Raw genomic sequence first — 22,100 nt, forward strand, 5'->3', positions numbered from 1 at the left:
AGTAAAACCGGATTAATATTTAATAATGAAGTTTTGCAGCTGGCCTCCAGAATCCAGCTGTCTTCTCCAAGCATGACTTCCCTGGTTTCTGGCGTTGGGCCAGTGGCGCAATGGATAACGCGTCTGACTACGGATCAGAAGATTCTAGGTTCGACTCCTGGCTGGCTCGATCCTGTTTTTACTCCTTCCTCCCACACGTTGGGTGTCTGCTGTCCTGCGTCAACATGCCTCAGTAGAGCAGAGGACGCACACCAGGCTCTGATTGCTCAGATGGCGGAGCGCAGGACTGCAGGCAGGCAATTTAGCCGTCCAACCTTAGGTCGATGGGCCGGAGGCAGTGAAGCTTTGCCTCTTGGAGGTGCTGCGATCCTTGCCTTCGAAGCCAGCGTTGCGCATAACCCGGCCGGTGAAAAAGGCAAGCGCACGTCAAAAGAGCGTTCCCTGACCGGGAATCGAACACGGGCCGCGGCGGTGAGAGCGCCGAATCCTAGCCACTAGACCACCAGGAAGGACACGCTGGCCTTCAGGCCGTGGATGCCTGGCACACTGTGCGGAAGGAAAACGGGGATAAAAACTCAAACTAGTCGACAAAAGGGCACCCTGCCCCGTGTGAGGCTCGAACTCACGACCTTCAGATTATGAGACTGACGCGCTGCCTAACTGCGCCAACGAGGCACACCCAGACCGACAGCTCCTGGGTGGCCCCTTGCGTCTGGTTGCGTGGCATTTTGTGCGCCACCAGCGAGGAAACTCCTGCGAGGAGAGCACGACTGGGCTTCTTGCACTCTGGCTACCCACACTGAGGACCTTCTCGTTCTTAATATGTTACACGTACAGAAACAACTTCAAGGAGACACAGAGGGGCTATGTCATGCCCAGGATTCCTATCGTCTTTTAAATGGTGTCGAGAATGGCACGCCTGCCGTTGCTGGACGATCTTGGCGCACATGCTCTCAGGCTAGATAAAACCCATTATAAATAAACACTTACATTTGACACATTTGACACAGCTGACAGATTAATGGAATAACGTTACATATCCACAATGCAAAGTCCCAGTTATTCAGTGTTCACGTGTTTGGCTCGTCTTTAGCCTCATTATCTAGTAGAAAAACTTAAATTGTGCTAAAGTTGAAAGACTGTCCTATGTAAGTTGGTGACGTGTTCCACGTATTAGAGTCTGTTAAAGTAAAAGCTCTGCGGCCATTGCCTGTGGCAGTAAACTGTACTTCGCACTCACCTCTTGAAGAATCTCTTGTTTGCCTTGTGTGCTCGAGACACAATGCCACCGGTTCTTTTAAGGATGTCGCCGCCGTATGGTTAACTGTTGTCTACATTAGAAGGCAACTGCGAACCATAAAAAGGCCCTGAGACGTACAGAGATGGCGCTTTTTCGCTAAATTGCAATGCCGGCGTCCATCCGCATTTGATCAAGTATTTTCATTGCGCGTTCAAGTAGAACGAGCAGGGTCTGAGAATGGCGATTCCTTTTTGTGACCCTGTTCTAAAACAGTATGATCAAGGGGGAAAGGATCATTGAATGCAAAACCACTTTGACAGCATCCGTTACAGGGCATATGGAGACGGGCTGCGTCTGCTTTTGGCAAATGAAAGGCTTCGGGCACATTGTTCCTCATTTCGAAAAATCCACATTCGTCACTATTTCAAGGCGTTTGTGAAGAAATAAATAAGAATTAAAGATGAGCTGCATGAAGGCAATAAAATCGTGAGTCATTCCAAAAGTTACACCGGCACATTCGCTGAGGACCGCAATCGACTCGCTCGGGCCAGCTGTGGTGGTCAGGATGGCCGAGCGGTCTAAGGCGCTGCGTTCAGGTCGCAGTCTCCTGTGGAGGCGTGGGTTCGAATCCCACTTCTGACATTCTGTTGCCTTTGTTGTAGCCACCCGCGCTGTGTATCGCGCTTTCTTCCGAGGGAGCGTCCTTTTCAAAGACGCCAGGAGACAGGCACGCGGGGGACGACCCGGTTTCCCATTTTGGTAGAGATGAAGGTTCAAGGTTCAATTTATTGCAATATAGTGTCAAACACAATTGGAATTCTTTACAGCCAGTCACGCATGGATGTAATGTGGCAAACGAAACATTAAGACAGAACAAGATATGACAATACACAGTCATATGGAAGGTGAATGGAAGGTGCTAAGAGTAATAATGATACTTACACTAATACTGAATGATAAAAGTAGGAGTAATAGAAACAATAAAGTGCAAACAGTGCATTCAGTCCTGAAAAGGAATTGAACTGTCATTAAGCAGCCAGGCGGCCGTGGGAAAGAAGCTCAGGCGATGCCGGGATTTTGCAGTTCTCGGGAGCCGAAGCCTTCTACCTGAAGGGAGCAGCTGAAACATGGTACAGCCTGGATGAGATGGGTCAGACATAATTTTTCTTGCCCTTCTCACAGCCCTGAGGTTGTGAAGGGATTCCAGAGAAGGTAGAGAGGTGTTGATCACTCTCTCTGCCGAGCGGATCACCCGCTGCAGCTTGGCCTTGTCCTTGGCTGCTGCAGCAGGGAACCATGTAATTATTGATTGTGTAATAATGGATTTAATGATGGCAGAGTAAAACCGGATTAATATTTAATAATGAAGTTTTGCAGCTGGCCTCCAGAATCCAGCTGTCTTCTCCAAGCATGACTTCCCAGGTTTCTGGCGTTGGGCCAGTGGCGCAATGGATAACGCGTCTGACTACGGACCAGAAGATTCTAGGTTCGACTCCTGGCTGGCTCGATCCTGTTTTTACTCCTTCCTCCCACACGTTGGGTGTCTGCTGTCCTGCGTCAACATGCCTCAGTAGAACAGAGGACGCACACCAGGCTCTGATTGCTCAGATGGCGGAGCGCAGGACTGCAGGCAGGCAATTTAGCCGTCCAACCTTAGGTCGATGGGCCGGAGGCAGTGAAGCTTTGCCTCTTGGAGGTGCTGCGATCCTTGCCTTCGAAGCCAGCTTTGCGCATAACCCGGCCGGTGAAAAAGGCAAGCGCACGTCAAAAGAGCGTTCCCTGACCGGGAATCGAACCCGGGCCGCGGCGGTGAGAGCGCCGAATCCTAGCCACTAGACCACCAGGGAGGACACGCTGGCCTTCAGGCCGTGGATGCCTGGCACACTGTGCGGAAGGAAAACGGGGCTAAAGTCTCAAACTAGTCGACAAAAGGGCACCCTGCCCCGTGTGAGGCTCGAACTCACGACCTTCAGATTATGAGACTGACGCGCTGCCTAACTGCGCCAACGAGGCACGCCCAGACCGACGGCTCCTGGGTGGCCCCTTGCGTCTGGTTGCGTGGCATTTTGTGCGCCACCAGCGAGGAAACTCCTGCGAGGAGAGCACGACTGGGCTTCTTGCACTCTGGCTACCCACACTGAGGACCTTCTCGTTCTTAATATGTTACACGTACAGAAACAACTTCAAGGAGACACAGAGGGGCTATGTCATGCCCAGGATTCCTATCGTCTTTTAAATGGTGTCGAGAATGGCACGCCTGCCGTTGCTGGACGATCTTGGCGCACATGCTCTCAGGCTAGATAAAACCCATTATAAATAAACACTTACATTTGACACATTTGACACAGCTGACAGATTAATGGAATAACGTTACATATCCACAATGCAAAGTCCCAGTTATTCAGTGATCACGTGTTTGGCTCGTCTTTAGCCTCATTATCTAGTAGAAAAACTTAAATTGTGCTAAAGTTGAAAGACTGTCCTATGTAAGTTGGTGACGTGTTCCACGTATTAGAGTCTGTTAAAGTAAAAGCTCTGCGGCCATTGCCTGTGGCAGTAAACTGTACTTCGCACTCACCTCTTGAAGAATCTCTTGTTTGCCTTGTGTGCTCGAGACACAATGCCACCGGTTCTTTTAAGGATGTCGCCGCCGTATGGTTAACTGTTGTCTACATTAGAAGGCAACTGCGAACCATAAAAAGGCCCTGAGACGTACAGAGATGGCGCTTTTTCGCTAAATTGCAATGCCGGCGTCCATCCGCATTTGATCAAGTATTTTCATTGCGCGTTCAAGTAGAACGAGCAGGGTCTGAGAATGGCGATTCCTTTTTGTGACCCTGTTCTAAAACAGTATGATCAAGGGGGAAAGGATCATTGAATGCAAAACCACTTTGACAGCATCCGTTACAGGGCATATGGAGACGGGCTGCGTGTGCTTTTGGCAAATGAAAGGCTTCGGGCACATTGTTCCTCATTTCGAAAAATCCACATTCGTCACTATTTCAAGGCGTTTGTGAAGAAATAAATAAGAATTAAAGATGAGCAGCATGAAGGCAATAAAATCGTGAGTCATTCCAAAAGTTACACCGGCACATTCGCTGAGGAGCGCAATCGACTCGCCTGGGCCAGCTGGGGTGGTCAGGATGGCCGAGCGGTCTAAGGCGCTGCGTTCAGGTCGCAGTCTCCTCTGGAGGCGTGGGTTCGAATCCTACTTCTGACATTCTGTTGCCTTTGTTGTAGCCACCCGTGCTGTGTATCGCGCTTTCTTCCGAGGGAGCGTCCTTTTCAAAGACGCCAGGAGACAGGCACGCGGGGGACGACCCGGTTTCCCATTTTGGTAGAGATGAAGGTTCAAGGTTCAATTTATTGCAATATAGTGTCAAACACAATTGGAATTCTTTACAGCCAGTCACGCATGGATGTAATGTGGCAAACGAAACATTAAGACAGAACAAGATATGACAATACACAGTCATATGGAAGGTGAATGGAAGGTGCTAAGAGTAATAATGATACTTACACTAATACTGAATGATAAAAGTAGGAGTAATAGAAACAATAAAGTGCAAACAGTGCATTCAGTCCTGAAAAGGAATTGAACTGTCATTAAGCAGCCAGGCGGCCGTGGGAAAGAAGCTCAGGCGATGCCGGGATTTTGCAGTTCTCGGGAGCCGAAGCCTTCTACCTGAAGGGAGCAGCTGAAACATGGTACAGCCTGGATGAGATGGGTCAGACATAATTTTTCTTGCCCTTCTCACAGCCCTGAGGTTGTGAAGGGATTCCAGAGAAGGTAGAGAGGTGTTGATCACTCTCTCTGCCGAGCGGATCACCCGCTGCAGCTTGGCCTTGTCCTTGTCTGCTGCAGCAGGGAACCATGTAATTATTGATTGTGTAATAATGGATTTAATGATGGCAGAGTAAAACCGGATTAATATTTAATAATGAAGTTTTGCAGCTGGCCTCCAGAATCCAGCCTCCAGAATCCAGCTGTCTTCTCCAAGCATGACTTCCCAGGTTTCTGGCGTTGGGCCAGTGGCGCAATGGATAACGCGTCTGACTACGGATCAGAAGATTCTAGGTTCGACTCCTGGCTGGCTCGATCCTGTTTTTACTCCTTCCTCCCACACGTTGGGTGTCTGCTGTCCTGCGTCAACATGCCTCAGTAGAGCAGAGGACGCACACCAGGCTCTGATTGCTCAGATGGCGGAGCGCAGGACTGCAGGCAGGCAATTTAGCCGTCCAACCTTAGGTCGATGGGCCGGAGGCAGTGAAGCTTTGCCTCTTGGAGGTGCTGCGATCCTTGCCTTCAAAGCCAGCGTTGCGCATAACCCGGCCGGTGAAAAAGGCAAGCGCACGTCAAAAGAGCGTTCCCTGACCGGGAATCGAACCCGGGCCGCGGCGGTGAGAGCGCCGAATCCTAGCCACTAGACCACCAGGGAGGACACGCTGGCCTTCAGGCCGTGGATGCCTGGCACACTGTGCGGAAGGAAAACGGGGCTAAAGTCTCAAACTAGTCGACAAAAGGGCACCCTGCCCCGTGTGAGGCTCGAACTCACGACCTTCAGATTATGAGACTGACGCGCTGCCTAACTGCGCCAACGAGGCACGCCCAGACCGACGGCTCCTGGGTGGCCCCTTGCGTCTGGTTGCGTGGCATTTTGTGCGCCACCAGCGAGGAAACTCCTGCGAGGAGAGCACGACTGGGCTTCTTGCACTCTGGCTACCCACACTGAGGACCTTCTCGTTCTTAATATGTTACACGTACAGAAACAACTTCAAGGAGACACAGAGGGGCTATGTCATGCCCAGGATTCCTATCGTCTTTTAAATGGTGTCGAGAATGGCACGCCTGCCGTTGCTGGACGATCTTGGCGCACATGCTCTCAGGCTAGATAAAACCCATTATAAATAAACACTTACATTTGACACATTTGACACAGCTGACAGATTAATGGAATAACGTTACATATCCACAATGCAAAGTCCCAGTTATTCAGTGATCACGTGTTTGGCTCGTCTTTAGCCTCATTATCTAGTAGAAAAACTTAAATTGTGCTAAAGTTGAAAGACTGTCCTATGTAAGTTGGTGACGTGTTCCACGTATTAGAGTCTGTTAAAGTAAAAGCTCTGCGGCCATTGCCTGTGGCAGTAAACTGTACTTCGCACTCACCTCTTGAAGAATCTCTTGTTTGCCTTGTGTGCTCGAGACACAACGCCACCGGTTCTTTTAAGGATGTCGCCGCCGTATGGTTAACTGTTGTCTACATTAGAAGGCAACTGCGAACCATAAAAAGGCCCTGAGACGTACAGAGATGGCGCTTTTTCGCTAAATTGCAATGCCGGCGTCCATCCGCATTTGATCAAGTATTTTCATTGCGCGTTCAAGTAGAACGAGCAGGGTCTGAGAATGGCGATTCCGTTTTGTGACCCTGTTCTAAAACAGTATGATCAAGGGGGAAAGGATCATTGAATGCAAAACCACTTTGACAGCATCCGTTACAGGGCATATGGAGACGGGCTGCGTGTGCTTTTGGCAAATGAAAGGCTTCGGGCACATTGTTCCTCATTTCGAAAAATCCACATTCGTCACTATTTCAAGGCGTTTGTGAAGAAATAAATAAGAATTAAAGATGAGCTGCATGAAGGCAATAAAATCGTGAGTCATTCCAAAAGTTACACCGGCACATTCGCTGAGGAGCGCAATCGACTCGCTCGGGCCAGCTGGGGTGGTCAGGATGGCCGAGCGGTCTAAGGCGCTGCGTTCAGGTCGCAGTCTCCTCTGGAGGCGTGGGTTCGAATCCCACTTCTGACATTCTGTTGCCTTTGTTGTAGCCACCCGTGCTGTGTATCGCGCTTTCTTCCGAGGGAGCGTCCTTTTCAAAGACGCCAGGAGACAGGCATGCGGGGGACGACCCGGTTTCCCATTTTGGTAGAGATGAAGGTTCAAGGTTCAATTTATTGCAATATAGTGTCAAACACAATTGGAATTCTTTACAGCCAGTCACGCATGGATGTAATGTGGCAAACGAAACATTAAGACAGAACAAGATATGACAATACACAGTCATATGGAAGGTGAATGGAAGGTGCTAAGAGTAATAATGATACTTACACTAATACTGAATGATAAAAGTAGGAGTAATAGAAACAATAAAGTGCAAACAGTGCATTCAGTCCTGAAAAGGAATTGAACTGTCATTAAGCAGCCAGGCGGCCGTGGGAAAGAAGCTCAGGCGATGCCGGGATTTTGCAGTTCTCGGGAGCCGAAGCCTTCTACCTGAAGGGAGCAGCTGAAACATGGTACAGCCTGGATGAGATGGGTCAGACATAATTTTTCTTGCCCTTCTCACAGCCCTGAGGTTGTGAAGGGATTCCAGAGAAGGTAGAGAGGTGTTGATCACTCTCTCTGCCGAGCGGATCACCCGCTGCAGCTTGGCCTTGTCCTTGGCTGCTGCAGCAGGGAACCATGTAATTATTGATTGTGTAATAATGGATTTAATGATGGCAGAGTAAAACCGGATTAATATTTAATAATGAAGTTTTGCAGCTGGCCTCCAGAATCCAGCTGTCTTCTCCAAGCATGACTTCCCAGGTTTCTGGCGTTGGGCCAGTGGCGCAATGGATAACGCGTCTGACTACGGATCAGAAGATTCTAGGTTCGACTCCTGGCTGGCTCGATCCTGTTTTTACTCCTTCCTCCCACACGTTGGGTGTCTGCTGTCCTGCGTCAACATGCCTCAGTAGAGCAGAGGACGCACACCAGGCTCTGATTGCTCAGATGGCGGAGCGCAGGACTGCAGGCAGGCAATTTAGCCGTCCAACCGTAGGTCGATGGGCCGGAGGCAGTGAAGCTTTGCCTCTTGGAGGTGCTGCGATCCTTGCCTTCGAAGCCAGCGTTACGCATAACCCGGCCGGTGAAAAAGGCAAGCGCACGTCAAAAGAGCGTTCCCTGACCGGGAATCGAACCCGGGCCGCGGCGGTGAGAGCGCCGAATCCTAGCCACTAGACCACCAGGGAGGACACGCTGGCCTTCAGGCCGTGGATGCCTGGCACACTGTGCGGAAGGAAAACGGGGCTAAAGTCTCAAACTAGTCGACAAAAGGGCACCCTGCCCCGTGTGAGGCTCGAACTCACGACCTTCAGATTATGAGACTGACGCGCTGCCTAACTGCGCCAACGAGGCACGCCCAGACCGACGGCTCCTGGGTGGCCCCTTGCGTCTGGTTGCGTGGCATTTTGTGCGCCACCAGCGAGGAAACTCCTGCGAGGAGAGCACGACTGGGCTTCTTGCACTCTGGCTACCCACACTGAGGACCTTCTCGTTCTTAATATGTTACACGTACAGAAACAACTTCAAGGAGACACAGAGGGGCTATGTCATGCCCAGGATTCCTATCGTCTTTTAAATGGTGTCGAGAATGGCACGCCTGCCGTTGCTGGACGATCTTGGCGCACATGCTCTCAGGCTAGATAAAACCCATTATAAATAAACACTTACATTTGACACATTTGACACAGCTGACAGATTAATGGAATAACGTTACATATCCACAATGCAAAGTCCCAGTTATTCAGTGATCACGTGTTTGGCTCGTCTTTAGCCTCATTATCTAGTAGAAAAACTTAAATTGTGCTAAAGTTGAAAGACTGTCCTATGTAAGTTGGTGACGTGTTCCACGTATTAGAGTCTGTTAAAGTAAAAGCTCTGCGGCCATTGCCTGTGGCAGTAAACTGTACTTCGCACTCACCTCTTGAAGAATCTCTTGTTTGCCTTGTGTGCTCGAGACACAATGCCACCGGTTCTTTTAAGGATGTCGCCGCCGTATGGTTAACTGTTGTCTACATTAGAAGGCAACTGCGAACCATAAAAAGGCCCTGAGACGTACAGAGATGGCGCTTTTTCGCTAAATTGCAATGCCGGCGTCCATCCGCATTTGATCAAGTATTTTCATTGCGTGTTCAAGTAGAACGAGCAGGGTCTGAGAATGGCGATTCCTTTTTGTGACCCTGTTCTAAAACAGTATGATCAGGCGGGAAAGGATCATTGAATGCAAAACCACTTTGACAGCATCCGTTACAGGGCATATGGAGACGGGCTGCGTGTGCTTTTGGCAAATGAAAGGCTTCGGGCACATTGTTCCTCATTTCGAAAAATCCACATTCGTCACTATTTCAAGGCGTTTGTGAAGAAATAAATAAGAATTAAAGATGAGCTGCATGAAGGCAATAAAATCGTGAGTCATTCCAAAAGTTACACCGGCACATTCGCTGAGGAGCGCAATCGACTCGCTCGGGCCAGCTGGGGTGGTCAGGATGGCCGAGCGGTCTAAGGCGCTGCGTTCAGGTCGCAATCTCCTCTGGAGGCGTGGAGGTTGTGAAGGGATTCCAGAGAAGGTAGAGAGGTGTTGATCACTCTCTCTGCCGAGCGGATCACCCGCTGCAGCTTGGCCTTGTCCTTGGCTGCTGCAGCAGGGAACCATGTAATTATTGATTGTGTAATAATGGATTTAATGATGGCAGAGTAAAACCGGATTAATATTTAATAATGAAGTTTTGCAGCTGGCCTCCAGAATCCAGCTGTCTTCTCCAAGCATGACTTCCCTGGTTTCTGGCGTTGGGCCAGTGGCGCAATGGATAAGGCGTCTGACTACGGATCAGAAGATTCTAGGTTCGACTCCTGGCTGGCTCGATCCTGTTTTTACTCCTTCCTCCCACACGTTGGGTGTCTGCTGTCCTGCGTCAACATGCCTCAGTAGAGCAGAGGACGCACACCAGGCTCTGATTGCTCAGATGGCGGAGCGCAGGACTGCAGGCAGGCAATTTAGCCGTCCAACCTTAGGTCGATGGGCCGGAGGCAGTGAAGCTTTGCCTCTTGGAGGTGCTGCGATCCTTGCCTTCGAAGCCAGCGTTGCGCATAACCCGGCCGGTGAAAAAGGCAAGCGCACGTCAAAAGAGCGTTCCCTGACCGGGAATCGAACCCGGGCCGCGGCGGTGAGAGCGCCGAATCCTAGCCACTAGACCACCAGGGAGGACACGCTGGCCTTCAGGCCGTGGATGCCTGGCACACTGTGCGGAAGGAAAACGGGGCTAAAGTCTCAAACTAGTCGACAAAAGGGCACCCTGCCCCGTGTGAGGCTCGAACTCACGACCTTCAGATTATGAGACTGACGCGCTGCCTAACTGCGCCAACGAGGCACGCCCAGACCGACGGCTCCTGGGTGGCCCCTTGCGTCTGGTTGCGTGGCATTTTGTGCGCCACCAGCGAGGAAACTCCTGCGAGGAGAGCACGACTGGGCTTCTTGCACTCTGGCTACCCACACTGAGGACCTTCTCGTTCTTAATATGTTACACGTACAGAAACAACTTCAAGGAGACACAGAGGGGCTATGTCATGCCCAGGATTCCTATCGTCTTTTAAATGGTGTCGAGAATGGCACGCCTGCCGTTGCTGGACGATCTTGGCGCACATGCTCTCAGGCTAGATAAAACCCATTATAAATAAACACTTACATTTGACACATTTGACACAGCTGACAGATTAAAGGAATAACGTTACATATCCACAATGCAAAGTCCCAGTTATTCAGTGATCACGTGTTTGGCTCGTCTTTAGCCTCATTATCTAGTAGAAAAACTTAAATTGTGCTAAAGTTGAAAGACTGTCCTATGTAAGTTGGTGACGTGTTCCACGTATTAGAGTCTGTTAAAGTAAAAGCTCTGCGGCCATTGCCTGTGGGAGTAAACTGTACTTCGCACTCACCTCTTGAAGAATCTCTTGTTTGCCTTGTGTGCTCGAGACACAATGCCACCGGTTCTTTTAAGGATGTCGCCGCCGTATGGTTAACTGTTGTCTACATTAGAAGGCAACTGCGAACCATAAAAAGGCCCTGAGACGTACAGAGATGGCGCTTTTTCGCTAAATTGCAATGCCGGCGTCCATCCGCATTTGATCAAGTATTTTCATTGCGTGTTCAAGTAGAACGAGCAGGGTCTGAGAATGGCGATTCCTTTTTGTGACCCTGTTCTAAAACAGTATGATCAGGCGGGAAAGGATCATTGAATGCAAAACCACTTTGACAGCATCCGTTACAGGGCATATGGAGACGGGCTGCGTGTGCTTTTGGCAAATGAAAGGCTTCGGGCACATTGTTCCTCATTTCGAAAAATCCACATTCGTCACTATTTCAAGGCGTTTGTGAAGAAATAAATAAGAATTAAAGATGAGCTGCATGAAGGCAATAAAATCGTGAGTCATTCCAAAAGTTACACCGGCACATTCGCTGAGGAGCGCAATCGACTCGCTCGGGCCAGCTGGGGTGGTCAGGATGGCCGAGCGGTCTAAGGCGCTGCGTTCAGGTCGCAATCTCCTCTGGAGGCGTGGAGGTTGTGAAGGGATTCCAGAGAAGGTAGAGAGGTGTTGATCACTCTCTCTGCCGAGCGGATCACCCGCTGCAGCTTGGCCTTGTCCTTGGCTGCTGCAGCAGGGAACCATGTAATTATTGATTGTGTAATAATGGATTTAATGATGGCAGAGTAAAACCGGATTAATATTTAATAATGAAGTTTTGCAGCTGGCCTCCAGAATCCAGCTGTCTTCTCCAAGCATGACTTCCCTGGTTTCTGGCGTTGGGCCAGTGGCGCAATGGATAACGCGTCTGACTACGGATCAGAAGATTCTAGGTTCGACTCCTGGCTGGCTCGATCCTGTTTTTACTCCTTCCTCCCACACGTTGGGTGTCTGCTGTCCTGCGTCAACATGCCTCAGTAGAGCAGAGGACGCACACCAGGCTCTGATTGCTCAGATGGCGGAGCGCAGGACTGCAGGCAGGCAATTTAGCCGTCCAACCTTAGGTCGATGGGCCGGAGGCAGTGAAGCTTTGCCTCTTGGAGGTGCTGCGATCCTTGCCTTCGAAGCCAGCGTTGCGCATAACCCGGCCGGTGAAAAAGGCAAGCGCACGTCAAAAGAGCGTTCCCTGACCGGGAATCGAACCCGGGCCGCGGCGGTGAGAGCGCCGAATCCTAGCCACTAGACCACCAGGGAGGACACGCTGGCCTTCAGGCCGTGGATGCCTGGCACACTGTGCGGAAGGAAAACGGGGCTAAAGTCTCAAACTAGTCGACAAAAGGGCACCCTGCCCCGTGTGAGGCTCGAACTCACAACCTTCAGATTATGAGACTGACGCGCTGCCTAACTGCGCCAACGAGGCACGCCCAGACCGACGGCTCCTGGGTGGCCCCTTGCGTCTGGTTGCGTGGCATTTTGTGCGCCACCAGCGAGGAAACTCCTGCGAGGAGAGCACGACTGGGCTTCTTGCACTCTGGCTACCCACACTGAGGACCTTCTCGTTCTTAATATGTTACACGTACAGAAACAACTTCAAGGAGACACAGAGGGGCTATGTCATGCCCAGGATTCCTATCGTCTTTTAAATGGTGTCGAGAATGGCACGCCTGCCGTTGCTGGACGATCTTGGCGCACATGCTCTCAGGCTAGATAAAACCCATTATAAATAAACCCTTACATTTGACACATTTGACACAGCTGACAGATTAATGGAATAACGTTACATATCCACAATGCAAAGTCCCAGTTATTCAGTGATCACGTGTTTGGCTCGTCTTAAGCCTCATTATCTAGTAGAAAAACTTAAATTGTGCTAAAGTTGATTTTGCAGTTCTCGGGAGCCGAAGCCTTCTACCTGAAGGGAGCAGCTGAAACATGGTACAGCCTGGATGAGATGGGTCAGACATAATTTTTCTTGCCCTTCTCACAGCCCTGAGGTTGTGAAGGGATTCCAGAGAAGGTAGAGAGGTGTTGATCACTCTCTCTGCCGAGCGGATCACCCGCTGCAGCTTGGCCTTGTCCTTGGCTGCTGCAGCAGGGAACCATATAATTATTGATTGTGTAATAATGGATTTAATGATGGCAGAGTAAAACCGGATTAATATTTAATAATGAAGTTTTGCAGCTGGCCTCCAGAATCCAGCTGTCTTCTCCAAGCATGACTTCCCTGGTTTCTGGCGTTGGGCCAGTGGCGCAATGGATAACGCGTCTGACTACGGATCAGAAGATTCTAGGTTCGACTCCTGGCTGGCTCGATCCTGTTTTTACTCCTTCCTCCCACACGTTGGGTGTCTGCTGTCCTGCGTCAACATGCCTCAGTAGAGCAGAGGACGCACACCAGGCTCTGATTGCTCAGATGGCGGAGCGCAGGACTGCAGGCAGGCAATTTAGCCGTCCAACCTTAGGTCGATGGGCCGGAGGCAGTGAAGCTTTGCCTCTTGGAGGTGCTGCGATCCTTGCCTTCGAAGCCAGCGTTGCGCATAACCCGGCCGGTGAAAAAGGCAAGCGCACGTCAAAAGAGCGTTCCCTGACCGGGAATCGAACCCGGGCCGCGGCGGTGAGAGCGCCGAATCCTAGCCACTAGACCACCAGGGAGGACACGCTGGCCTTCAGGCCGTGGATGCCTGGCACACTGTGCGGAAGGAAAACGGGGCTAAAGTCTCAAACTAGTCGACAAAAGGGCACCCTGCCCCGTGTGAGGCTCAAACTCACGACCTTCAGATTATGAGACTGACGCGCTGCCTAACTGCGCCAACGAGGCACGCCCAGACCGACGGCTCCTGGGAGGCCCCTTGCCTCTGGTTGCGTGGCATTTTGTGCGCCACCAGCGAGGAAACTCCTGCGAGGAGAGCACGACTGGGCTTCTTGCACTCTGGCTACCCACACTGAGGACCTTCTCGTTCTTAATATGTTACACGTACAGAAACAACTTCAAGGAGACACAGAGGGGCTATGTCATGCCCAGGATTCCTATCGTCTTTTAAATGGTGTCGAGAATGGCACGCCTGCCGTTGCTGGACGATCTTGGCGCACATGCTCTCAGGCTAGATAAAACCCATTATAAATAAACACTTACATTTGACACATTTGACACAGCTGACAGATTAATGGAATAACGTTACATATCCACAATGCAAAGTCCCAGTTATTCAGTGATCACGTGTTTGGCTCGTCTTTAGCCTCATTATCTAGTAGAAAAACTTAAATTGTGCTAAAGTTGAAAGACTGTCCTATGTAAGTTGGTGACGTGTTCCACGTATTAGAGTCTGTTAAAGTAAAAGCTCTGCGGCCATTGCCTGTGGCAGTAAACTGTACTTCGCACTCACCTCTTGAAGAATCTCTTGTTTGCCTTGTGTGCTCGAGACACAATGCCACCGGTTCTTTTAAGGATGTCGCCGCCGTATGGTTAACTGTTGTCTACATTAGAAGGCAACTGCGAACCATAAAAAGGCCCTGAGACGTACAGAGATGGCGCTTTTTCGCTAAATTGCAATGCCGGCGTCCATCCGCATTTGATCAAGTATTTTCATTGCGTGTTCAAGTAGAACGAGCAGGGTCTGAGAATGGCAATTCCTTTTTGTGACCCTGTTCTAAAACAGTATGATCAGGCGGGAAAGGATCATTGAATGCAAAACCACTTTGACAGCATCCGTTACAGGGCATATGGAGACGGGCTGCGTGTGCTTTTGGCAAATGAAAGGCTTCGGGCACATTGTTCCTCATTTCGAAAAATCCACATTCGTCACTATTTCAAGGCGTTTGTGAAGAAATAAATAAGAATTAAAGATGAGCTGCATGAAGGCAATAAAATCGTGAGTCATTCCAAAAGTTACACCGGCACATTCGCTGAGGAGCGCAATCGACTCGCTCGGGCCAGCTGGGGTTGTCAGGATGGCCGAGCGGTCTAAGGCGCTGCGTTCAGGTCGCAGTCTCCTCTGGAGGCGTGGGTTCGAATCCCACTTCTGACATTCTGTTGCCTTTGTTGTAGCCACCCGTGCTGTGTATCGCGCTTTCTTCCGAGGGAGCGTCCTTTTCAAAGACGCCAGGAGACAGGCACGCGGCGGACGACCCGGTTTCCCATTTTGGTAGAGATGAAGGTTCAAGGTTCAATTTATTGCAATATAGTGTCAAACACAATTGGAATTCTTTACAGCCAGTCACGCATGGATGTAATGTGGCAAACGAAACATTAAGACAGAACAAGATATGACAATACACAGTCATATGGAAGGTGAATGGAAGGTGCTAAGAGTAATAATGATACTTACACTAATACTGAATGATAAAAGTAGGAGTAATAGAAACAATAAAGTGCAAACAGTGCATTCAGTCCTGAAAAGGAATTGAACTGTCATTAAGCAGCCAGGCGGCCGTGGGAAAGAAGCTCAGGCGATGCCGGGATTTTGCAGTTCTCGGGAGCCGAAGCCTTCTACCTGAAGGGAGCAGCTGAAACATGGTACAGCCTGGATGAGATGGGTCAGACATAATTTTTCTTGCCCTTCTCACAGCCCTGAGGTTGTGAAGGGATTCCAGAGAAGGTAGAGAGGTGTTGATCACTCTCTCTGCCGAGCGGATCACCCGCTGCAGCTTGGCCTTGTCCTTGGCTGCTGCAGCAGGGAACCATGTAATTATTGATTGTGTAATAATGGATTTAATGATGGCAGAGTAAAACCGGATTAATATTTAATAATGAAGTTTTGCAGCTGGCCTCCAGAATCCAGCTGTCTTCTCCAAGCATGACTTCCCTGGTTTCTGGCGTTGGGCCAGTGGCGCAATGGATAACGCGTCTGACTACGAATCAGAAGATTCTAGGTTCGACTCCTGGCTGGCTCGATCCTGTTTTTACTCCTTCCTCCCACACGTTGGGTGTCTGCTGTCCTGCGTCAACATGCCTCAGTAGAGCAGAGGACGCACACCAGGCTCTGATTGCTCAGATGGCGGAGCGCAGGACTGCAGGCAGGCAATTTAGCCGTCCAACCTTAGGTCGATGGGCCGGAGGCAGTGAAGCTTTGCCTCTTGGAGGTGCTGCGATCCTTGCCTTCGAAGCCAGCGTTGCGCATAAACCGGCCGGTGAAAAAGGCAAGCGCACGTCAAAAGAGCGTTCCCTGACCGGGAATCGAACCCGGGCCGCGGCGGTGAGAGCGCCGAATCCTAGCCACTAGACCACCAGGGAGGACACGCTGGCCTTCAGGCCGTGGATGCCTGGCACACTGTGCGGAAGGAAAACGGGGCTAAAGTCTCAAACTAGTCGACAAAAGGGCACCCTGCCCCGTGTGAGGCTCGAACTCACGACCTTCAGATTATGAGACTGACGCGCTGCCTAACTGCGCCAACGAGGCACGCCCAGACCGACGGCTCCTGGGAGGCCCCTTGCGTCTGGTTGCGTGGCATTTTTTGCGCCACCAGCGAGGAAACTCCTGCGAGGAGAGCACGACTGGGCTTCTTGCACTCTGGCTACCCACACTGAGGACCTTCTCGTTCTTAATATGTTACACGTACAGAAACAACTTCAAGGAGACACAGAGGGGCTATGTCATGCCCAGGATTCCTATCGTCTGTTAAATGGTGTTGAGAATGGCACGCCTGCCGTTGCTGGACGATCTTGGCGCACATGCTCTCAGGCTAGATAAAACCCATTATAAATAAACACTTACATTTGACACATTTGACACAGCTGACAGATTAATGGAATAACGTTACATATCCACAATGCAAAGTCCCAGTTATTCAGTGATCACGTGTTTGGCTCGTCTTTAGCCTCATTATCTAGTAGAAAAACTTAAATTGTGCTAAAGTTGAAAGACTGTCCTATGTAAGTTGGTGACGTGTTCCACGTATTAGAGTCTGTTAAAGTAAAAGCTCTGCGGCCATTGCCTGTGGCAGTAAACTGTACTTCGCACTCACCTCTTGAAGAATCTCTTGTTTGCCTTGTGTGCTCGAGACACAATGCCACCGGTTCTTTTAAGGATGTCGCCGCCGTATGGTTAACTGTTGTCTACATTAGAAGGCAACTGCGAACCATAAAAAGGCCCTGAGACGTACAGAGATGGCGCTTTTTCGCTAAATTGCAATGCCGGCGTCCATCCGCATTTGATCAAGTATTTTCATTGCGTGTTCAAGTAGAACGAGCAGGGTCTGAGAATGGCAATTCCTTTTTGTGACCCTGTTCTAAAACAGTATGATCAGGCGGGAAAGGATCATTGAATGCAAAACCACTTTGACAGCATCCGTTACAGGGCATATGGAGACGGGCTGCGTGTGCTTTTGGCAAATGAAAGGCTTCGGGCACATTGTTCCTCATTTCGAAAAATCCACATTCGTCACTATTTCAAGGCGTTTGTGAAGAAATAAATAAGAATTAAAGATGAGCTGCATGAAGGCAATAAAATCGTGAGTCATTCCAAAAGTTACACCGGCACATTCGCTGAGGAGCGCAATCGACTCGCTCGGGCCAGCTGGGGTTGTCAGGATGGCCGAGCGGTCTAAGGCGCTGCGTTCAGGTCGCAGTCTCCTCTGGAGGCGTGGGTTCGAATCCCACTTCTGACATTCTGTTGCCTTTGTTGTAGCCACCCGTGCTGTGTATCGCGCTTTCTTCCGAGGGAGCGTCCTTTTCAAAGACGCCAGGAGACAGGCACGCGGCGGACGACCCGGTTTCCCATTTTGGTAGAGATGAAGGTTCAAGGTTCAATTTATTGCAATATAGTGTCAAACACAATTGGAATTCTTTACAGCCAGTCACGCATGGATGTAATGTGGCAAACGAAACATTAAGACAGAACAAGATATGACAATACACAGTCATATGGAAGGTGAATGGAAGGTGCTAAGAGTAATAATGATACTTACACTAATACTGAATGATAAAAGTAGGAGTAATAGAAACAATAAAGTGCAAACAGTGCATTCAGTCCTGAAAAGGAATTGAACTGTCATTAAGCAGCCAGGCGGCCGTGGGAAAGAAGCTCAGGCGATGCCGGGATTTTGCAGTTCTCGGGAGCCGAAGCCTTCTACCTGAAGGGAGCAGCTGAAACATGGTACAGCCTGGATGAGATGGGTCAGACATAATTTTTCTTGCCCTTCTCACAGCCCTGAGGTTGTGAAGGGATTCCAGAGAAGGTAGAGAGGTGTTGATCACTCTCTCTGCCGAGCGGATCACCCGCTGCAGCTTGGCCTTGTCCTTGGCTGCTGCAGCAGGGAACCATGTAATTATTGATTGTGTAATAATGGATTTAATGATGGCAGAGTAAAACCGGATTAATATTTAATAATGAAGTTTTGCAGCTGGCCTCCAGAATCCAGCTGTCTTCTCCAAGCATGACTTCCCTGGTTTCTGGCGTTGGGCCAGTGGCGCAATGGATAACGCGTCTGACTACGGATCAGAAGATTCTAGGTTCGACTCCTGGCTGGCTCGATCCTGTTTTTACTCCTTCCTCCCACACGTTGGGTGTCTGCTGTCCTGCGTCAACATGCCTCAGTAGAGCAGAGGACGCACACCAGGCTCTGATTGCTCAGATGGCGGAGCGCAGGACTGCAGGCAGGCAATTTAGCCGTCCAACCTTAGGTCGATGGGCCGGAGGCAGTGAAGCTTTGCCTCTTGGAGGTGCTGCGATCCTTGCCTTCGAAGCCAGCGTTGCGCATAACCCGGCCGGTGAAAAAGGCAAGCGCACGTCAAAAGAGCGTTCCCTGACCGGGAATCGAACCCGGGCCGCGGCGGTGAGAGCGCCGAATCCTAGCCACTAGACCACCAGGGAGGACACGCTGGCCTTCAGGCCGTGGATGCCTGGCACACTGTGCGGAAGGAAAACGGGGCTAAAGTCTCAAACTAGTCGACAAAAGGGCACCCTGCCCCGTGTGAGGCTCGAACTCACGACCTTCAGATTATGAGACTGCCGCGCTGCCTAACTGCGCCAACGAGGCACGCCCAGACCGACGGCTCCTGGGTGGCCCCTTGCGTCTGGTTGCGTGGCATTTTGTGCGCCACCAGCGAGGAAACTCCTGCGAGGAGAGCACGACTGGGCTTCTTGCACTCTGGCTACCCACACTGAGGACCTTCTCGTTCTTAATATGTTACACGTACAGAAACAACTTCAAGGAGACACAGAGGGGCTATGTCATGCCCAGGATTCCTATCGTCTTTTAAATGGTGTCGAGAATGGCACGCCTGCCGTTGCTGGACGATCTTGGCGCACATGCTCTCAGGCTAGATAAAACCCATTATAAATAAACACTTACATTTGACACATTTGACACAGCTGACAGATTAATGGAATAACGTTACATATCCACAATGCAAAGTCCCAGTTATTCAGTGATCACGTGTTTGGCTCGTCTTTAGCCTCATTATCTAGTAGAAAAACTTAAATTGTGCTAAAGTTGAAAGACTGTCCTATGTAAGTTGGTGACGTGTTCCACGTATTAGAGTCTGTTAAAGTAAAAGCTCTGCGGCCATTGCCTGTGGCAGTAAACTGTACTTCGCACTCACCTCTTGAAGAATCTCTTGTTTGCCTTGTGTGCTCGAGACACAATGCCACCGGTTCTTTTAAGGATGTCGCCGCCGTATGGTTAACTGTTGTCTACATTAGAAGGCAACTGCGAACCATAAAAAGGCCCTGAGACGTACAGAGATGGCGCTTTTTCGCTAAATTGCAATGCCGGCGTCCATCCGCATTTGATCAAGTATTTTCATTGCGTGTTCAAGTAGAACGAGCAGGGTCTGAGAATGGCAATTCCTTTTTGTGACCCTGTTCTAAAACAGTATGATCAGGCGGGAAAGGATCATTGAATGCAAAACCACTTTGACAGCATCCGTTACAGGGCATATGGAGACGGGCTGCGTGTGCTTTTGGCAAATGAAAGGCTTCGGGCACATTGTTCCTCATTTCGAAAAATCCACATTCGTCACTATTTCAAGGCGTTTGTGAAGAAATAAATAAGAATTAAAGATGAGCTGCATGAAGGCAATAAAATCGTGAGTCATTCCAAAAGTTACACCGGCACATTCGCTGAGGAGCGCAATCGACTCGCTCGGGCCAGCTGGGGTGGTCAGGATGGCCGAGCGGTCTAAGGCGCTGCGTTCAGGTCGCAGTCTCCTCTGGAGGCGTGTGTTCGAATCCCACTTCTGACATTCTGTTGCCTTTGTTGTAGCCACCCGTGCTGTGTATCGCGCTTTCTTTCGAGGGAGCGTCCTTTTCAAAGACGCCAGGAGACAGGCACGCGGGGGACGACCCGGTTTCCCATTTTGGTAGAGATGAAGGTTCAAGGTTCAATTTATTGCAATATAGTGTCAAACACAATTGGAATTCTTTACAGCCAGTCACGCATGGATGTAATGTGGCAAACGAAACATTAAGACAGAACAAGATATGACAATACACAGTCATATGGAAGGTGAATGGAAGGTGCTAAGAGTAATAATGATACTTACACTAATACTGAATGATAAAAGTAGGAGTAATAGAAACAATAAAGTGCAAACAGTGCATTCAGTCCTGAAAAGGAATTGAACTGTCATTAAGCAGCCAGGCGGCCGTGGGAAAGAAGCTCAGGCGATGCCGGGATTTTGCAGTTCTCGGGAGCCGAAGCCTTCTACCTGAAGGGAGCAGCTGAAACATGGTACAGCCTGGATGAGATGGGTCAGACATAATTTTTCTTGCCCTTCTCACAGCCCTTAGGTTGTGAAGGGATTCCAGAGAAGGTAGAGAGGTGTTGATCACTCTCTCTGCCGAGCGGATCACCCGCTGCAGCTTGGCCTTGTCCTTGGCTGCTGCAGCAGGGAACCATGTAATTATTGATTGTGTAATAATGGATTTAATGATGGCAGAGTAAAACCGGATTAATATTTAATAATGAAGTTTTGCAGCTGGCCTCCAGAATCCAGCTGTCTTCTCCAAGCATGACTTCCCAGGTTTCTGGCGTTGGGCCAGTGGCGCAATGGATAACGCGTCTGACTACGGATCAGAAGATTCTAGGTTCGACTCCTGGCTGGCTCGATCCTGTTTTTACTCCTTCCTCCCACACGTTGGGTGTCTGCTGTCCTGCGTCAACCTGCCTCAGTAGAGCAGAGGACGCACACCAGGCTCTGATTGCTCAGATGGCGGAGCGCAGGACTGCAGGCAGGCAATTTAGCCGTCCAACCTTAGGTCGATGGGCCGGAGGCAGTGAAGCTTTGCCTCTTGGAGGTGCTGCGATCCTTGCCTTCGAAGCCAGCGTTGCGCATAACCCGGCCGGTGAAAAAGGCAAGCGCACGTCAAAAGAGCGTTCCCTGACCGGGAATCGAACCCGGGCCGCGGCGGTGAGAGCGCCGAATCCTAGCCACTAGACCACCAGGGAGGACACGCTGGCCTTCAGGCCGTGGATGCCTGGCACACTGTGCGGAAGGAAAACGGGGCTAAAGTCTCAAACTAGTCGACAAAAGGGCACCCTGCCCCGTGTGAGGCTCGAACTCACGACCTTCAGATTATGAGACTGACGCGCTGCCTAACTGCGCCAACGAGGCACGCCCAGACCGACGGCTCCTGGGTGGCCCCTTGCGTCTGGTTGCGTGGCATTTTGTGCGCCACCAGCGAGGAAACTCCTGCGAGGAGAGCACGACTGGGCTTCTTGCACTCTGGCTACCCACACTGAGGACCTTCTCGTTCTTAATATGTTACACGTACAGAAACAACTTCAAGGAGACACAGAGGGGCTATGTCATGCCCAGGATTCCTATCGTCTTTTAAATGGTGTCGAGAATGGCACGCCTGCCGTTGCTGGACGATCTTGGCGCACATGCTCTCAGGCTAGATAAAACCCATTATAAATAAACACTTACATTTGACACATTTGACACAGCTGACAGATTAATGGAATAACGTTACATATCCACAATGCAAAGTCCCAGTTATTCAGTGATCACGTGTTTGGCTCGTCTTTAGCCTCATTATCTAGTAGAAAAACTTAAATTGTGCTAAAGTTGAAAGACTGTCCTATGTAAGTTGGTGACGTGTTCCACGTATTAGAGTCTGTTAAAGTAAAAGC

The 22,100-nt window shown here is 50.1% G+C and overlaps 32 non-coding genes across 32 annotated transcripts; 14 read left to right on the top strand and 18 right to left on the bottom strand.

The window, feature by feature from the left end:
• Window positions 1-96: 96 nt before the first annotated feature.
• On the top strand, window positions 97-169 carry trnar-acg (transfer RNA arginine (anticodon ACG)). Its single transcript has one exon. It is a non-coding gene; the product is annotated as a tRNA-Arg (tRNA).
• A 432-nt stretch (window positions 170-601) lies between these two features.
• Window positions 602-675, bottom strand: trnam-cau (transfer RNA methionine (anticodon CAU)). Its single transcript has one exon. It is a non-coding gene; the product is annotated as a tRNA-Met (tRNA).
• A 1,124-nt stretch (window positions 676-1,799) lies between these two features.
• Window positions 1,800-1,882, top strand: trnal-cag (transfer RNA leucine (anticodon CAG)). The gene has a single exon. It is a non-coding gene; the product is annotated as a tRNA-Leu (tRNA).
• Window positions 1,883-3,015: 1,133 nt separating this feature from the next.
• trnae-cuc (transfer RNA glutamic acid (anticodon CUC)) lies at window positions 3,016-3,087 on the bottom strand. Its single transcript has one exon. It is a non-coding gene; the product is annotated as a tRNA-Glu (tRNA).
• Window positions 3,088-3,179: 92 nt separating this feature from the next.
• Window positions 3,180-3,253, bottom strand: trnam-cau (transfer RNA methionine (anticodon CAU)). The gene has a single exon. It is a non-coding gene; the product is annotated as a tRNA-Met (tRNA).
• A 1,124-nt stretch (window positions 3,254-4,377) lies between these two features.
• trnal-cag (transfer RNA leucine (anticodon CAG)) lies at window positions 4,378-4,460 on the top strand. Its single transcript has one exon. It is a non-coding gene; the product is annotated as a tRNA-Leu (tRNA).
• An 806-nt stretch (window positions 4,461-5,266) lies between these two features.
• Window positions 5,267-5,339, top strand: trnar-acg (transfer RNA arginine (anticodon ACG)). The gene has a single exon. It is a non-coding gene; the product is annotated as a tRNA-Arg (tRNA).
• Window positions 5,340-5,607: 268 nt separating this feature from the next.
• On the bottom strand, window positions 5,608-5,679 carry trnae-cuc (transfer RNA glutamic acid (anticodon CUC)). The gene has a single exon. It is a non-coding gene; the product is annotated as a tRNA-Glu (tRNA).
• A 92-nt stretch (window positions 5,680-5,771) lies between these two features.
• Window positions 5,772-5,845, bottom strand: trnam-cau (transfer RNA methionine (anticodon CAU)). Its single transcript has one exon. It is a non-coding gene; the product is annotated as a tRNA-Met (tRNA).
• Window positions 5,846-6,969: 1,124 nt separating this feature from the next.
• On the top strand, window positions 6,970-7,052 carry trnal-cag (transfer RNA leucine (anticodon CAG)). Its single transcript has one exon. It is a non-coding gene; the product is annotated as a tRNA-Leu (tRNA).
• Window positions 7,053-7,844: 792 nt separating this feature from the next.
• Window positions 7,845-7,917, top strand: trnar-acg (transfer RNA arginine (anticodon ACG)). The gene has a single exon. It is a non-coding gene; the product is annotated as a tRNA-Arg (tRNA).
• A 268-nt stretch (window positions 7,918-8,185) lies between these two features.
• On the bottom strand, window positions 8,186-8,257 carry trnae-cuc (transfer RNA glutamic acid (anticodon CUC)). Its single transcript has one exon. It is a non-coding gene; the product is annotated as a tRNA-Glu (tRNA).
• Window positions 8,258-8,349: 92 nt separating this feature from the next.
• Window positions 8,350-8,423, bottom strand: trnam-cau (transfer RNA methionine (anticodon CAU)). The gene has a single exon. It is a non-coding gene; the product is annotated as a tRNA-Met (tRNA).
• Window positions 8,424-10,197: 1,774 nt separating this feature from the next.
• On the bottom strand, window positions 10,198-10,269 carry trnae-cuc (transfer RNA glutamic acid (anticodon CUC)). The gene has a single exon. It is a non-coding gene; the product is annotated as a tRNA-Glu (tRNA).
• Window positions 10,270-10,361: 92 nt separating this feature from the next.
• On the bottom strand, window positions 10,362-10,435 carry trnam-cau (transfer RNA methionine (anticodon CAU)). The gene has a single exon. It is a non-coding gene; the product is annotated as a tRNA-Met (tRNA).
• A 1,433-nt stretch (window positions 10,436-11,868) lies between these two features.
• trnar-acg (transfer RNA arginine (anticodon ACG)) lies at window positions 11,869-11,941 on the top strand. Its single transcript has one exon. It is a non-coding gene; the product is annotated as a tRNA-Arg (tRNA).
• Window positions 11,942-12,209: 268 nt separating this feature from the next.
• On the bottom strand, window positions 12,210-12,281 carry trnae-cuc (transfer RNA glutamic acid (anticodon CUC)). The gene has a single exon. It is a non-coding gene; the product is annotated as a tRNA-Glu (tRNA).
• Window positions 12,282-12,373: 92 nt separating this feature from the next.
• On the bottom strand, window positions 12,374-12,447 carry trnam-cau (transfer RNA methionine (anticodon CAU)). Its single transcript has one exon. It is a non-coding gene; the product is annotated as a tRNA-Met (tRNA).
• Window positions 12,448-13,266: 819 nt separating this feature from the next.
• On the top strand, window positions 13,267-13,339 carry trnar-acg (transfer RNA arginine (anticodon ACG)). Its single transcript has one exon. It is a non-coding gene; the product is annotated as a tRNA-Arg (tRNA).
• A 268-nt stretch (window positions 13,340-13,607) lies between these two features.
• On the bottom strand, window positions 13,608-13,679 carry trnae-cuc (transfer RNA glutamic acid (anticodon CUC)). Its single transcript has one exon. It is a non-coding gene; the product is annotated as a tRNA-Glu (tRNA).
• Window positions 13,680-13,771: 92 nt separating this feature from the next.
• trnam-cau (transfer RNA methionine (anticodon CAU)) lies at window positions 13,772-13,845 on the bottom strand. The gene has a single exon. It is a non-coding gene; the product is annotated as a tRNA-Met (tRNA).
• A 1,124-nt stretch (window positions 13,846-14,969) lies between these two features.
• On the top strand, window positions 14,970-15,052 carry trnal-cag (transfer RNA leucine (anticodon CAG)). The gene has a single exon. It is a non-coding gene; the product is annotated as a tRNA-Leu (tRNA).
• A 792-nt stretch (window positions 15,053-15,844) lies between these two features.
• Window positions 15,845-15,917, top strand: trnar-acg (transfer RNA arginine (anticodon ACG)). Its single transcript has one exon. It is a non-coding gene; the product is annotated as a tRNA-Arg (tRNA).
• Window positions 15,918-16,185: 268 nt separating this feature from the next.
• trnae-cuc (transfer RNA glutamic acid (anticodon CUC)) lies at window positions 16,186-16,257 on the bottom strand. The gene has a single exon. It is a non-coding gene; the product is annotated as a tRNA-Glu (tRNA).
• Window positions 16,258-16,349: 92 nt separating this feature from the next.
• On the bottom strand, window positions 16,350-16,423 carry trnam-cau (transfer RNA methionine (anticodon CAU)). The gene has a single exon. It is a non-coding gene; the product is annotated as a tRNA-Met (tRNA).
• A 1,124-nt stretch (window positions 16,424-17,547) lies between these two features.
• trnal-cag (transfer RNA leucine (anticodon CAG)) lies at window positions 17,548-17,630 on the top strand. Its single transcript has one exon. It is a non-coding gene; the product is annotated as a tRNA-Leu (tRNA).
• A 792-nt stretch (window positions 17,631-18,422) lies between these two features.
• Window positions 18,423-18,495, top strand: trnar-acg (transfer RNA arginine (anticodon ACG)). Its single transcript has one exon. It is a non-coding gene; the product is annotated as a tRNA-Arg (tRNA).
• A 268-nt stretch (window positions 18,496-18,763) lies between these two features.
• Window positions 18,764-18,835, bottom strand: trnae-cuc (transfer RNA glutamic acid (anticodon CUC)). The gene has a single exon. It is a non-coding gene; the product is annotated as a tRNA-Glu (tRNA).
• A 1,290-nt stretch (window positions 18,836-20,125) lies between these two features.
• On the top strand, window positions 20,126-20,208 carry trnal-cag (transfer RNA leucine (anticodon CAG)). The gene has a single exon. It is a non-coding gene; the product is annotated as a tRNA-Leu (tRNA).
• Window positions 20,209-21,000: 792 nt separating this feature from the next.
• trnar-acg (transfer RNA arginine (anticodon ACG)) lies at window positions 21,001-21,073 on the top strand. Its single transcript has one exon. It is a non-coding gene; the product is annotated as a tRNA-Arg (tRNA).
• Window positions 21,074-21,341: 268 nt separating this feature from the next.
• Window positions 21,342-21,413, bottom strand: trnae-cuc (transfer RNA glutamic acid (anticodon CUC)). Its single transcript has one exon. It is a non-coding gene; the product is annotated as a tRNA-Glu (tRNA).
• A 92-nt stretch (window positions 21,414-21,505) lies between these two features.
• On the bottom strand, window positions 21,506-21,579 carry trnam-cau (transfer RNA methionine (anticodon CAU)). The gene has a single exon. It is a non-coding gene; the product is annotated as a tRNA-Met (tRNA).
• Between the last annotated feature and the right edge of the window lie 521 nt (window positions 21,580-22,100).

Source organism: Misgurnus anguillicaudatus, chromosome 10 (assembly GCF_027580225.2).
Source record: "Misgurnus anguillicaudatus chromosome 10, ASM2758022v2, whole genome shotgun sequence".
Taxonomy (NCBI): Eukaryota; Metazoa; Chordata; class Actinopteri; order Cypriniformes; family Cobitidae; genus Misgurnus; species Misgurnus anguillicaudatus.